Consider the following 16,314-nt stretch of genomic DNA (forward strand, 5'->3'; position numbering starts at 1 on the left):
CTTAAGGCGACACTGTGACATTTCTTTCTTTCCAGATTTACTAAGTTTCGTCGAACAGCCAGAGAGGGAGAGGCAACTTTGTTTAAGGTAAGGCAACTTTGTTTGAAACGGCATTTTTTAAGAAGAAAATTTTTAGGTTTCGAGAATTAATAAACATTCAAACATCTTGTGCAGAAAGAATTATGTTCCTATCTTAGTTAATTCAAAAGTTATAGCCAACTCACTAACAGCTTGTGAACGGTTCTCAAACCGAAACAAATGTGGTGTGGTAACAGAAACTGATAACTCAGCAAACATCAGCGGCGTTTATTGAGATTTTAGGGGCGAAGCTCCTTATGGCGGCACCCGTTCCGTCCCCGTCGTCGTAGTATAGTAGTGTGTAACCAGTCTGAGAAAAATGAGAAAAAAAATTCCGAAGTTGTGTCCGTAGAGCGGAATCGAACCAGGGACCCCTCGCTTCCCAGCGCGCGGCATTAGCCCACTACGCCACGAAGCGGACATGGACACACGCACCACGATGGCAATAAATACCCAACATTAACGAAAGGCCGCGTTTCTAGCGCGTTTCTAACGCGTTTGTGCTAGCGCGTTACGGCCCGTGTAAGAAGCTGGTGTAAGACGCTGTGGCCTCTCCGCCTTACCTTCAACGCGTTTCGAACGCGCTGCCCAAGGCGGTGGCAAGTCAAGTTCAAGTCGAGGTGCGTTTATGAATACGGGGGGTATACTCTCTCAGCAGTCATGTGATGGCGTCGGCAAACGGGGTGCACGTTCCGGCATGTGTAAATGGCTGCGTAAGACGCTGTGGCCGCTCCCCCTTACTAGAGAGTACTGCACGTCTCTAACGCGTTTGTGCTAGCGTCCCCTTAAGCGGGAGATCCGATGATTCCCTCCGGAGCTTCGCCCACTCATCATCATTCACCCCGTGGATATGCTGTGATTTTTTTTCTCTTATGCTTTAGCTTGATACGTAAAAGATCATTCAAAGACAATTTGTAAGGCTTCCTTTTTTAAAACATCGCTTTAAATTTCCGTTAGGGGGATGCATGACGCTACAAGCGTCATGCATCCGTCTCTGTTGCGCGCGCTTTATGCTGTCGCTGTGAATGCTACCGGGATCGTCATTTTTATAGCTATTATTTTTAGTAGCAACAAACTTTCGAAAAAATAGAAAACGATCGAAAAAAGTCTCAAACGAAAGTGAAGCCGGTTTATGCTGACCTTTGTACGAATGAGCTCTTAAAGAAGTGCCTGCACGGAAAATCCCAAATTTAACGATAGTTTCAACGGTATGATTTGGCAACGGGTTCCCAAAGACGTCCACGTGAGCCTGCCCATCCTAGTTTTTGCTTTATATGATGCTGTATGCCACTTCAATGATGGCAACTGAAGTACAACAGATATTTTGAGGGAAGCAGGCATCGAACCTGGCCATCACACACTCCGTAGCATGTTGCACCAGTGAGCGGTACCATGTGAAGAAGGCCCAAAAGATGGGCTGCAACAAAACCAAAACAGCTCGTGGCAGCCAAGAAGGGTCCTAGCTTTGAACCTAGTGGATTTTAACTTTCTAGGGCGTGATGATCTTGTTTGTGCAAGGATTGAATAACTTTCATCTTGTTTTTCTCAAAACTTCCCACTTGTTCGCACTTTCCTGTTGCGCAAACAGTTGTAACTTCAAAATCAATAAACAGTTTTTAACGAAACTTTGCACGCTTGTTCCTTTATTACTAGCCTGTGCAATGAACTAGGATGAATGAAATGAATGATAAGTTTTGATGTAACCATGTTTTATTGCAAGCAATGCAGGCAAAAATGACACATTTTTTGTTTTCTTTGGTATTTGTACTATAACTTGATTCCAAATCATCGGATGGCAAAGATCCTAGTCAGTTGCACGGTCTCGTTAGTTGGCTACCTCTATGCCAAAAAGTTAACAATTCCTGCACTCCATTCACTACTTATGAATGTTTGCGTAAAAGCCAAGTTTGGGCAATGTTTTGTCAATAACAACTGCCAGTGTGATTTTTTTTTACTCTTTCTTGGTTTTGAATGTCATTTAAAACGGTCCTTCATAAGGTCAGTCTGAAAAAAAATTTCATGGCAAAAAGTTTTAAAAAATTTAAAAAGGTGGTGACATACCTGTGAAAATAAATGTCACGGAGGGATGGTGGTCAGGCGGTGCCTGGCCGCCACCTCCTTGGCTCGTTGAATGGCCCGGAGTTGCACGTCGAGGCTAGAGTTCCGGAGCACGTCATCCCACGCTTCGGGCGAGGGAGTGGTTAGGAGAGCAGGCGGGGGTGGGTCCTCACTACATTCCACTACAGTATGTGGGCAAAGGTGGTGGTCGTGCCGTACTACGAACAGTGTGGGCTAAAAAGGTCGTGGTATATGTGACTGTATATTTGCGGGCAAGGAAACGAATGGGTCTGGAGACGTGCCACACGAAGAATTAAGCCCAGCACGCGCTTAGTTCCATCTGTAGCGAAGGGAGACGCTAGTGGGTCCGGCTCTAGTGGGAACAGACACTCTTGCTCGGCAACGGCACTCGTGTTTGGAAGCTGTGTCCTCGTTTGACTGTCGCCGCTGCACTGCTCCGAGTTCTAATAAATGCTTTTACAATTGGTGGAGCATGCTGCGCTCTGAAAACCTGCAACCTCGAATTTCGACCCCGCACCGTACCGTCGAACATGCCCGAAGACGCATCCTAGCAAGTGCATGACCCTGCACCGGCACCGTCCTCTGGTGTGCCTCACTACCGGGACCCTGTTATCTTCACAGGCACGGATGACACCGATGTTCAGGATTGGCTAACCACCTACGAGCGGGTAAGCACACACTATAAATGGAACGAAGCAGCAAGGAGGAAAGAGAGAGGCAGAAGGCAGGGAGGTTAACCAGAATAACGTCTGGTTGGCTACCCTACACCGGGGGAATGGGAAAGGGGAGAAGAAAGATGACAGGGAGAGAGAGGAGGGAAGGAAAGAAGGGGACTTAGCGGTTAGTTCGCTGACGCGCGTGTTATTGCACTAATAGTCACAGACGTTGGCACAAGCCCGTCGTCCTCAAAAAGCAGCAAAGTTGAGCGCCGTGCTATTCCACCCCGCGGGTGTGGCCAGCTTATGGCACAAGAACTATGAAACTGATTTTCCGACGTGGTCCGACTTCAAGACATCTTTTGTGGATGTTCTTGTCGCCCTGTTGTTCGTAAGCTGTGCGCAGAACAGCGTTTGCGGGAACGCGTTCAGCAAGTAGGTGAATCATTCACCAGTTAATCGAATACATCATGCACTTGTGCAAGAAAGACAACGCGACCACGTCGGAGTCTGATAAGATCAGGAATGTTATGAAAGGCATAGAAGACTATGTCTTCGACATGCTGCTTGCCAAAAATCTACGCCCTGTGGCAGAGATAATTACACACTACCAAAGTTACGAGGAGCTACGCAGGCAGCAGTTGTTGACCCGCCGCCCTACATCGCGCGACGAGCACTTCCCTGGCTTGACGGCCATTTCTGACCAGTCAGCATTGCTGACAGAAATGAAAGCGTTCGTGCGAGAGCAAATTGCACACCAGCTCTCCTTGATGGCCTTTGCACAACCGCAACCGGTAAAAGAGCCAACATCAAGTTTTTGCCTCCCCTCCGCCACGTCATAGTGCAATAACTCAACGAGGTTTTGCCTGAGCGCCCCCAACATAATCCTGCGGCTGCGCCTCTCATCTACGCTGCAGTCAGCATTGGGATACATTTCACCAGCCGCCATGCACAACGCGTCCTCCGACATGGTTGGGACCTACCACAGCGAATCAGTGGCGTACATCTGACAATCGGCCAATCTGTTTTGCGTGCGGCTACGCAGGTCTCGTTGCAGGCTACTGTAATCGCGTGCAGTCGTCTAGCGCGAGTACTAGTGATTTTATTGAAGGAGGAAATAAGTTGTCCAGCGCTACACCATATAGGCCAATTCGTAATGGTGGGTTCTCCGCGCCCATATACGACGAAGCTTCGGCATCGTCACCAACACTCCGCCCCACGCCCCATACCCGCCGCTCACCTTCTCCACGCCGACGCTCGATATCACCGATGCCGCCTCGTCCCGTAGCTAGGGAAGAGGAAAACGAATCGTTGCAGTCCACGAGGCAAGGGCTGCGACGCCGTCGAAACGCGACAGTTCTCAACGTAGCCCTAGGAATGTGGTAGACGTGTATGTTAACAGTGTTCACACATCTGCACTTGTGGACACCAGAGCCGCCGTATCAGTTAAGGACGTAAAACTTTTTCGCTTGATTCGAAAAGTCACGACGCCCCTTAATGGATTATCCCTCGGCAAAGCCGGTGCACAGCGTATTTACCCAATGGCGGCATGCACCGCTCGTGTTGTCATTGAGGTCGTTGTACACTTCATCGAATTTATCGTAATTTCGGCGTGCTCCCATGTCATTATCCTCGGCTGGGATTTTCTCACCCGCCACAATGCCGGCATTCATTGCGCACGGGGGGAACTAGAACTGTCGCCGCTCTGAGATTTTATGCTCGCCGGAAATTCTTCTCTTCCGAACAAATTACTCGTCAGACGTGACACCAACGCTCCTCTCAACTCGTCAATGGTTGTCTCTATGTACTGCAGCTTCCTCTCCGACGCCGTCGCACTACTTTCTCGGTCTGGACGCTTCTTCACACGAAAATGTCTACGGCTACCTTTTGCGACGGTGAACGATACACAGGATCCCAGGGTTATACTTGTTTGTAACCCGTTGCCTTGCCCTGTGATGCTGCTCCAAGGCGAATGTCTTGGCAATGTCGAAGCTATCGAATACGTGCAAATTACGGGCGTTCCCGAAGACACATACTGTGCCCGTTACAGTATGCTCGGTTCTATTTCTACGTCTGGCCCATTGCCCACAGATGTGTTCGATCCTTCTATAGCCGATGACTTCGGACCGGACCAGCGATCTCAGCTTCTGTGCAACTTACAAAATTTTCGTTCTTCTTTCGATGTCGGACAACCTTCCCTGGGCCGGACGTCAGCTGTCACGCACCACGTCGACACTGTATCCCAATCGTCATTGCGGCAATGCCCGTATCGTGTATCTGCTTCAGAACGTCGCTTGATTAATGAACACGTGGCCGATATGCTTTGCCGCGAAGTGATCCGACCTTCCCACAGTCCATGGGCATCTCCCGTCATCCTTGTTACGAAGAATGAAGGTTTTGTACTGTTGTGTGTGGACTATCGGCGCCTCAACAAGATCCCTCGCAACGGCGTTTACCAGCTTCCGCGATTCGACAACGCTATTGACAGCCTACCAGGAGCAGAATTTTTTTCATCTCTCGATCTGCGCACAGGATATTGGCAAGTACCTACACACTAAACACAAATAATCCCAGATGGGAGTAAATGCCTCGTCGCCTAGCGCATTCCCGAATGAGAGTTTAATATACTCCATTCATATGGAGTTTTAATGAACTCCATCTCTCACAAGAGTTTTTATGGTGTTCAAATAAGAGTAAATATTACTTCATTTCTCTCGGGAGTTTTTACGGTGTTCCAATTGGAGTGAATATTACTTCATTTCCGGAAGGGGGCTTTAGGTATCCAAATTGGAGTGAATATTACTTCATTTCTTGAGGGAGTCTGTAAGTGTTAAAATTGGAGTGAATAATACTTCATTACTGGAAAGTGTTCTTGAGGTGTTGCAAATGGAGTAAATACTAATCCATTTCTGAAGAGAGTTTCTTGAGATCCTGCCACATTATTTATACTTTTTTTCCGGCAATGAATTGAAGCAGCAGCTTTCGTGCCGTAGCTTTAGGACACTTCTTAATGACTGGTGAAGTAGTGCAGGTGCTATGTTTTGTGCCGGTAACAACCTCTATCGTAGCTTATTTTGTGTTCCACCTTCCTAGTTAGATTTTGAATGTACTTATAAAACTTCACTGGAGACTAATATAGAATTGAATTATAGTAAGAGCATTTATATACCCATCTAGTAAACTGCCCTTTCTCAGCTAGTCAACTCCGTTCAATAGCGTAAATCGAAACGCGAATTCAGCACAAATTAAACGACTGCATTTGCGCTTTCACGTACGCGAGAGTATGTGACATTGACAAGATTCAAGTATGCACGATGATATTTCTTGATAACATTAGACCATTAACGAATAGAATACGTGACAGGAGTACATTATCGCCTATGTATTTCTTGTTAGCATTTCAACGCACATTGTGATTTATAAAGAAAATAAATTGTGATTTTCCGGATAGCGATATAAAGTATATGTTATTATCTGTAGGCATTACAACATACCATGGGAGACAAAACATAGAGGGAAACACGACATTTGAGGAAAATTACGCGTAATAAGAGCATGTTGCTTAAAATAATACATATCAATTAACAATAATATAAAGTATATACCATACATCAGCAAGGCCAAGAGTCCAACATAACGCACATTCAATAAACTAACGCGCACAACAACACAATGCAGATGTATTGATGAAAGAAAGCGCGGGCAACATTCAATGACAGAACGATGCCTAGCCAACAGTAACAATTTTATTGCTTGAGCGAACCATATAAACTATCGCTCTTCTTAACTTGGGGGGAACCACATTTAAAGCAAGAAATGTAATCCACTTCCCAAAAAAATGTCACAGTGTCGCCCTAAGGGCGAAGCAATGAATGCGATAGCAACACAGCAATGTCATACGAAGTAAGGTGAGCGGCTTTGGTAGCAGTATGAATTGTAGTAAACATGAGCTGATTAAGTAAGCAGGTGTGCTGCGGCGTAAGTAGACCGACATGAAGAGAGACTCGATGACCACGAGAAGGCGCGTGTGAAACGGTGGTATTGATGAGAAGCGCTTCCCGTGGGCAGCGCGTGCGAAGGGACACACCTGTAGCGCTCCACTGCCGATCCGGGCAGCATTGCATGTGTAGCGTGCGCTGGAAATTGTGGCCTGACTATTATTAACTGAATGAACAAGCGTGGTGTGAGCGCGCACAAACAAACATGAATAGATCACACTGAATGACTGCAGACAACGACTGTCAAAACGCTGGCAGCAAGCGCATACGCCGCAGCGGGCGAAGGTACGTGCGGTCTATCGCTTCAACGGAAACTGAGCGGCGAATGCACAGCGCATAAAGGCCAGAGCCGTGGGGAGATAAGAGACGCTGCGGGGCGAGCGACGAGGGCGGTTGTTGGCAGAGTAGAAGTGTGCCTCCCCCCCCCCCCCCCCGCTCCCTCCGGCGCTGGCTTCCCGCTTCCTTGCTTGCGCGTGGGAGATTGAGTGCGTTCGCTCTGCGTGATAGCGCGCGTCCCCGCCCGCTTCCGCTCGGGCATACGGCGCGCGGCGAAGATTTTATCTATACGAAACCTCACGGCGACGGCGACGGCAGAAATCCCGTTGAAGTGTCCATATAATTGCTATCGCAATAAAAAAAACAGCTTAACATGGCAGCCAACCTACACACTTTTGTGGATGATTTTTACTCAATATGCGGCATTGTCAAAAGTCCGTAAATAATCCACGTATTTCAAAATTGGGTGGAGCTTGAGTCTTCCTAAATCATTGACGACAGAAGTCAACAAGTAAATGAACACGCCCAAACGACAGGTACAGAAAATTTGACTGCCTAACCAACGTGCAAGTTAACAATCGCGCCCATTGACCATACCACGTTTAGGGGGCCTGAATGGTATCCTCCTCGCCGGGAGAGGGAGAACACACAGGCAGCTAGCGACAATAGACACGCCGCATTCCGGTGGGGTCAGTGTCCACAAAACCTGCCAAATGCGTGTCGGATTGACGAGAGGCGACGATATTTCTTGCCTCCCCAACTTACTTGCCATCCCCATGCTTCGCTTCGCCTTGGAATTAGTGACGCGTCTGTGCCTGCCTGCGCGCTGACCGATGTCAAAACCTCACAAGCAAGTGTATGCAAGCGCTGCTTCTACAAAACTATCACACGGACTCACATGAAAGCTTTCATCCGTAAGATTTCACGAAAAAGCAGCGACGTACAAACACAGTAAAAACGCACGCGCTCACACACGCGCACATACACTCAAGCAAAGAGCGCACGCCCCTTTTCTTCCCGCACGCACATCCAAGCACAGACACGCTATTTTTTTGCCATAATATCAGCCCACTTTGTAGTATTCTAATGGCATTCTCAGCTTGAAGCGAGTTGCTAAAGAAAGCAGCAGCGCCACATTAAAGGCACCTCCTTGGCTACGTGTAACATGTAACGCGACGGCCGATACGTTCACGCTCACCTGGTTCATGCAGCATCGCCCAGCCATTATCGAACAATAATATTATTGCGCGCTGGGACCAAGGCGTCCATTAGAGCACAAGTAAACGCCACAACTCCGAATGCAAGTAGCACTAGCTATGTACATCGCGCACGAAAAATCGTTTCACCACGTTTCACCTGAGGTGACTGATGCGAGGTTGGCTCCGCTGGACGAGGCTCGTCGGGCGTGCATGAATGACATTGCGGCTGCCCGATGGATGTTAGGCCTAAAATTGCGTCTTCATGCCGTCGTCCACGAGGCGGTTGGAATCTCCGTCGTGTGCGGCGTGCAGAGGAAGACATCGAGATGTCGTTGCTGCCATGGTGACACCAAATGCTTGTGGAAACGGCCGCTGATTATCCAAAGTAGTATCCATGAGTTGAAGTGCACGAAAGAAGAAAAAATTGCAGAGCCGTAAAGGACCCGGCTGTGCCTAGTATGCGACTGCCGCCATTAGCCTCAATTTTACACCATTTACATATTAGATTTCTCGTGAGGGAGAAAACTTCATTTTAAGACCGATTTTACTACATTTATGAATGTTGGGAATGAATTCACGTTTTTATATCGAATACGTTCCCACTGATGAAGTAAGATTTGGCGCCGAGGAGCTTAAAAAGGTTGCGCGTCATATCTCTTACCTATGTCGGCTGTAAGTTGTGTTTACAGTGCACGGAGAAAACACATTTTCACTCCATTTCACGGCACGAGGTATAGGGTCATTCCGTTTTTTACTCCATCATTTCAGGAAGGAGGTAAAATCATGGTTTTATGTTTTTTTACTCCATGGTGATTGAGTAAATATATTGAGCGATGGAGTTTTAAAAGGTATTAAACCATAAAAACCCTCATTCAGGCTTATTTGTGTTTACAGTGTTACGGCAGATGACGTTCGACCGAAGACAGCCTTTGTCACGCCCGATGGCATATACGAATTTAACGTCTTACCGTTTCGACTTTGTAATGAGCCAGCAACTTTTTCAGTGCATGATGGATACCGTTCTGCGCGTCTTCATATGGTACATGTGCTCGTGCTACCTAGAAGATATGGTTCTTTTAGCTCCGCACTTCCGTACGCACCTTCAACGCCTCTGGCGTGTTTTGACGTGTTGGAGAAACGAAGGCCTACAACATAATTTAAAGAAGTGCCGTTTTGCAGCGCGGCCGCTGACGATACTGGATTACGTCGTCTCCGAGGATCTCCCCCATACAGCCAAACTCGCCGAATTGCCTAAACTTACGTCCTTCAAAGAACAGCGTAGTTGCGTAGGTTTGTGTTCCTACTTCCGACGCTTCATTCGAAATTTTGACGCCATCATATCGCCCCTGACGAAGCTCCTTGGAAGCAACGGACCCCTTCGTTCGTGGTCGTCAGAGTACGAGGAGACGTTCGCAAATCTCCATCGTTTCTTGACGTCTCCTCCAATTTTGCGCTACTACTACCAGTCGACCCATGCAAAGGTGCACACCAACGCCAGCGGTTTTGGCCTCGGCGCTGTCCTTGCGCAGCGCAAACCTAGCTTTTCTGAATATGTCGTGGCCGATGCAAGTCGCACCCTTTCGAAAGCCGAGACCAATACACTATCGTGGAAAAAGAACATCTGGCGATCATCTAGGCTCTTACTAAGTTCTGGACTTATTTGTATGGCCGCCCATTTGATGTCATCACGGACCACCATGCACTATGTTGGCGGTCGTCATTGAAGGATCCTTCGGGTCGTCTGGCCCGCTGGACACATCGCCTGCAGGACTACAATATCCACGTGCTGTACCGTAATGGACGCCAACATTCTCACGCCGACGCCCTGTCACACTCCGCCTTACCGGACGACAGTGCCTGCTGCTCAATATCCCAGCTCACAGTTTTCTTCCATCGACCTTGGGACTCTCGCTTCCGAGTAGCACAAGGACCCGTGGATGGCCTCGATTATAGACTTGCTTCATGACCCGCCATCACAGTCAAGCACTCGAACGTTGCCTCGTCAGACTCGCCATTTCTCGGTTCGCGACAACCTGCTTCACCGGCGTAGTTATATCGCAGACGGCTGCTAGTAGTTAGTAGTTCCTCGCGGTCTGCGCACCGAAATATGCGCATCCTGTCACGCTGATCCACAGTGTGTACAATCTGGAGTTTTGAAAACGTACTAGCGCCTTCGACAACGCTACTACTGGCAAGGGATGTACAACTACGTTCAAAACTTCGTTCGCGCCCGCCTCGATTTTCAGCGCCAGAAACCATCACCCCAGCTTTCGCTAGCTGGTTTGCAGCCTCTACCCTGGCCTGCACGGCAGTTCGGGTGCGTTGGAATCGATTTGTATGGGCCACTTCCCTTGACGTCGGCTCGTAACCCTTCGGCCATTACGGCAGTAGTTCACATCATGCGATATGCCGAAACTGCCGCCTTCCAAGCAGCTACAGCGCACGATGTTGTCTCACTCCTGTTTCGCCTAATAATCCTGTGGCATGGTCCAGTCCAGGAATTGCTCATTAATCGCGGACGTGTGTTCCGGTCTGAAGTAGTTTAAGCCATTCTCAAAGATTTCCACGTGGTTCATCGCGCTACTACAGCGTACCAACCTCAAACCAATGGCCTTACAGAACGCTTCAATCATACGCTCGGCGACATGCTTTCAATGTAAGTCGCCTCCAACCACACGAACTGGCACGACATTCTGCCCATCGTAACATATGCGTATACAATACCGCTACACGGAGCAGCACTGTTTTTTCGCCCATTTTGTTACCGCACGGCGGAAGCGGTCGCACGCCATCGACACAATTTTTACCATACCAGCCGAATGCATCCGAAGGTTCGCTAGCTTCTGCCATGGCAAGGCATGCTGAAGAATGCCGCGATCTCGCACGTGCCTTTACTTCCAACGACCAAGAGCGCCAGAAGAGCTCTTGCGGTGACTCCACTTCCGTGATCACCTTGCTTCCTGGCGCGCTTGTGTGGCTCTCTGTCCCGTTCACAGCCCCTGGCCTCTCATTCAAAATACTTTCGAATTTTGAAGGCCCTTACCGCATAGACGAATGTGCATCTCCCATGAACTATGTAATCGAAGCAGTTGAACAATCTTCGGACCTGCGCTGTCGTGGACGAGACATTGTCCATGTCGACCGCCTCAACACTTACTAGGATCCGGTCATCATGACGACCTGTTGGGTCACTGGACTGCTCATTTATCACTCCCGGGGTAATTGTAGCGAAGATAGGCGCTGGTGGGGTCCGGCTCCAATGCGGCCAGATGCTCTTGCCCGGCAACGGCGCTCGTGCTTGGAAGCTATGTCCTCGTTGACTGTCGCTGCTGCGCTGCTCCGAGTTCTAATAAACCCTTTTGCAAATGTAACATATTTTTCTGCTTTACTTCCTAGTTGTTCTAGTAAAATCCGCCGTTCAAGTACGTCAGGCTTTTTTACATCTGGCACCTGCACTCCAAGTATCGTTAATTATTTCCATAGACCTTTAATTCGCCTGCAATAATGCTTCAACCCAATTCTCGAGAAAGTGCAAGAATTGGGTTGAAGATTAATATGCAGAAGACAAAGATAATGTTCAATAGCCTGGCAAGGGAACAAGAATTCAGGATCGCCAGTCAGCTTCTAGAGTCTGTAAAGGAATATGTTTATCTAGGTCAATTACTCACAGGGGACCCTGATCATGAGAAAGAAATTTACAGAAGAATAAAATTGGGTTGGAGTGCATACGGCAGGCATTGCCAAATCCTGACTGGGAGCTTACCACTGTCGTTGAAAAGAAAAGTGTACAATCATTGCATTCTACCGGTGCTAACATATGGGGCAGAAACTTGGAGGTTAACAAAGAAGCTCGAGAACAAGTTAAGGACCGCACAAAGAGCGATGGAACGAAAAATCTTAGGAGTAACGTTAAGAGACAGGAAGAGAGCGGTGTGGATCAGAGAACAAACGGGGGTAGACGATATTCTAGTTGACATTAAGCGGAAGAAATGGAGCTGGGCAGGCCATGTAATGCGTAGGATGGATAACCGGTGGACCATTAGGGTTACAGAATGGATACCAAGAGAAGGGAAGCGCAGTCGAGGACGGCAGAAAGTCAGGTGGGATGATGAGGTTAGGAAATTCGCAGGCGCAAGTTGGAATACGCTAGCGCAAGACAGGGGTAATTGGAGATCGCAGGGAGAGGCCTTCGTCCTGCAGTGGACATAAATATAGGCTGATGATGATGAAGATGAATGCTCTAGTGGAGGATCCGCACAAACGCACCAGCATGACAAGATACGTATACACCTGTATGAGCGTGACCAAGGCAGCGAAACCGTATCCCACGCGGCGGATATCTTCTGGACGGAAAACACTTTTGCCCATCAATGCTACGATCTGTCAACATTTTAACATGGGAGTGTCGGTTCGGTGAAGTGCCGCCGTTACTCGGAGAAAAGTGGCGGCTCTTTTGGATGGCGCGCTCGTTTCCTGAATGACACAGTATTTTGCTGCAGGTGGATACGGCGAAGTTACTGGCGCCATCGGCGAGGCCAACCTGTTGTCTGTTGCCAAGGGGATAAGCGTTAGTGCTTTCAAAACTGTGGTCACGCTGGCCTTTACTGTTGGGCCAGCGTGAAATAGGATTATTAGAAAAATAGGTAACCCATAGGATTATCGTGTACACTGCTGCGCATCATTATTATTTTATTTGTTCCTGCCTTGTGACTATTGTGACTATTTGTTCCTGCTAACTGACTTGTATTCATTTTACCTCTATTCACCAATTTTTACTGTAATTATGTTCTATCCCCTCTACCCACCCCTCATGTAATGTCCCTCACGGGACCCTTGAGGTATAATAAATAAAAAATCAAAATAAATATTACAGCTGCTGTAGCACGTACTTGGATTTCTAATCTCTGTAATGTTGGTCAACCCTCCAAGCGTAAAAAATGTCTTAGATGAGGCTTTTTTAGTAAAGAGTTTTTCGGACCCTGCACTACAGTGATGAAATTTGACTAAGACGAAAGTGCGCTGCTGCTTACAACTTGCAAGGCTTTTTTTTTCTTTTTTATTCCTTTCCTTTTTCTTTTTTTAGGATAAAGTGTCATTCGAGTTGTATTTAGGTTGAAAATAGTAATGTTTCGTTGCTAGCATTCAGTTACCAGTGAGCTCAAGTTCAGGCTATATTAGTTAGTGGCGTTACACTTCACTTTTACTTTTGACTATAAATATTTGGTCACTTGACACATACGTGCAAAGAAAAATGGTGTGCTTCATTAATCATATCTTGACCAGTCATCTGTGTCGTCATCATCACTATCGCCTGTTTATCAAGACGAAATCATTTCTGCAAGATATATGAAAGAAATTAGTATCTGATGCAAATAAAACTTAGCAGAAGCACTTAAAATACAATTTCAGGCAATAAGTTACTATAACCAAGCAAAAGAACTCTCCCTGCGCTTGTGTTTGGTTATGTGACGGTACCCCGGTTCGTTGACAGTTTCGCTGTCAATGAACGCCACGTGTGATTCTTGCAGTACTTTCAGAGCGAATTGAGTTAAACATATGTCCTTGTTTATCGAATACAAGCATGCCTTTTACAATAGTGTGACAGACGATGTTCTCATTCCCACCGCAATCCAAAGACGTGCTCGGAGCGGTAGACAGTCCCTTTAATATGCGAAGCAAGATTCGTTCGGCAACCGGTCGTCGCCACGCCCTCACCTATCTCGTTTGCTTTCCGTCGACCTAGTTGCACACGAACATCACAATACGGTAGCGACTCGGATACCGAGAATCCTTGTAGGGGGTGTAGCTCAGATGGTAGAGCGCTCGCTTAGCATGCGAGAGGTACTGGGATCGATACCCAGCACCTCCACGACTTTCTTTTTTTTTTCGGCAGTAATAATAGCGCTCCAAGTCGTTGTGAGTCTTTCTGCATTCCTGTTTTTTTTTCCTTGACAATGCCGCAATACTGATTTGTGAGAAAGTCGATGTAGCAAATCAGTTTTGCGCAGCTAGGGTAAACTGCAATATGGCGCGTTTGTATGCATTTCACAAGAAAAGGTTACTGCTTTTTCGTACCCTTGGGTTAAAGTAACGTTCACATAAGCGCGCTCATTGTGAATAGTTCGCTGTGTTTAGGGTGCTTTATGCATTATGAAAATTTACCCGGACAATTTTTTCAGGAATTCGGTCAGATATTCTAAAAACGCATCACAGTGTTCAACGAATCCACCGTCCCGGACGCATTCTCTGCCAGAGTATTTAGTTCGGCGACTTCGTTATACGCTTCCAATATAATATCTTTAAAAGGGACCTCCCTTTTAAAGATGACCGGTTATATCATGCCCAAATTCTTAACCATACTCCGCCCCCCATCCCCCACCCGCTACTTAGTGCAGCTACTGCTGTCAGATTCTACGCCACAACGACGACAACCACATGGACTTTAAGATGAGGATGAAAGTACAACCGCGACATGACGACGCCACATCCCCGACTGTTTAGAAGGATAAGAAACACCTATTTTGGCACATTCTTTAAGAAAAGGTTGTACGACGGTAGCTAGGACTTCCAAACACTTATTCCACGTGCCACACGACGCAGCCCATAGGAGCTGTTTTGTTGCCGAGTGTGGTACAGTGAGCCAGTGCTCAAGCGATATGAAATCGGTGGGTGGATGGGTGTGGTCTTGCACGTGCTATTTACTGCAATTTTAAAAATTTACATTGCCATCCTTGCTTGACAGATGTAAACAGAGAGACGTTGGCCTCGCTACACAAAGCAGCAGACAAATGTGGGAATATTTTGAAACTGTTCTCTATTGTTAGGATTTTATGTTGTCCTATTACCATTAAAATGATTTTTGTGAGCTTTATGCATTGTGTTTATTGTTATTTGCGTAACGTTCGGATTTGTGTTCGCGTTAAACATTTTACGTTCGCTTGTACTAATATTTTCCTGAATGTGTGTATTCACTGAATAATATTATGCTGTGCTTGTAATGAGTGTCCATTTTTATTACATAATTATTTTTATTCTCTTTATTATTGTATTGTGCTAGTATACATTTATTCACATCCGGTCTGTAAATTCGCTGTCATGTACCCGGGCCCTCAACCAGTTTCAAGTTGTTGGCAACCGCGTTTCGCCTGAGGGATCCCTAATTGCTGTTGTAAATAAATAAATAAATAAATAAATAAATAAATAAATAAATAAATAAAATAATAAATAGACTTTGTGGTGACGCTTTGCATGTGTGCGGGCAGAGCCACCAGACTGCGATTACTCTGCGGCTGTAGGGGGGGGGGGGGGGGGGGGGTCGTAGTTGTAGTGAGTCAAACAGAGAATAATGTTATCCGCAAATGCAGCCCGCCTGAAGGAGTGAAAATGAAAGCTGCCCCGCACCAGTTCTCTAAGAGAATCATTCCTTTTCTGTTTTGGCTCGAAAAATTGATCACCCTTTCTCAGGAGGGCAGCCGACGTTAGCATTTCTTGCTACTCAGTTGATATGCATCGAAAAAAAAAAAACCATCCGTCGAGCCGGATTTGAACCAGCGACCTATGGATGCCTGTCTTGGAGGTGCCTCTACAGTCCACCGCTCTACCAACTGAGCTATCGACGGAACGGCAACAGCGTGCCTTAAAGAGCAAGCGCTTCCTGACAGTGATATGACCCAGTTAACTGAAGGAAGACGTGACTAAGGATCGGTGCGAAATTGGCTCACCGGTGTCACCGAATCTTTTACCTGCGCAGATTGGCTTGAACGTAGGCTGGCACTTTAGGGGACGCTAAGAAATTCCGACCAGATTTTAAGGAGAAAAAAAAGCGCATTAGTTACGCTGTATTCATACTGTAGCCAAATACGTAGAGCCACTTTAGCGGAGAGCCGAGATTCTCTAAACAAGAAACACGCATTGCAGCCGACGTTGCAGTGGTTTTACCGTCCATCGGTAGCCTAGCTCTATTCGTTATTTTCATTCGTCGCGTTCGATAATCACTCGGGGGGTTTCTAAAATCGTGGAACCTGCATA

General features: G+C 47.1%; 2 non-coding genes across 2 annotated transcripts; one reads left to right on the top strand and one right to left on the bottom strand.

Annotated features, from left to right (window-relative positions):
• Window positions 1–14,082: 14,082 nt before the first annotated feature.
• Window positions 14,083–14,155, top strand: Trnaa-agc (transfer RNA alanine (anticodon AGC)). Its single transcript has one exon. It is a non-coding gene; the product is annotated as a tRNA-Ala (tRNA).
• Window positions 14,156–15,813: 1,658 nt separating this feature from the next.
• On the bottom strand, window positions 15,814–15,905 carry Trnay-gua (transfer RNA tyrosine (anticodon GUA)). The gene is given in 2 exon segments: window positions 15,814–15,849; window positions 15,869–15,905. It is a non-coding gene; the product is annotated as a tRNA-Tyr (tRNA).
• Window positions 15,906–16,314: the final 409 nt, after the last annotated feature.

Source organism: Dermacentor silvarum, chromosome 8 (genome assembly GCF_013339745.2).
Source record: "Dermacentor silvarum isolate Dsil-2018 chromosome 8, BIME_Dsil_1.4, whole genome shotgun sequence".
NCBI lineage: Eukaryota > Metazoa > Arthropoda > Arachnida > Ixodida > Ixodidae > Dermacentor > Dermacentor silvarum.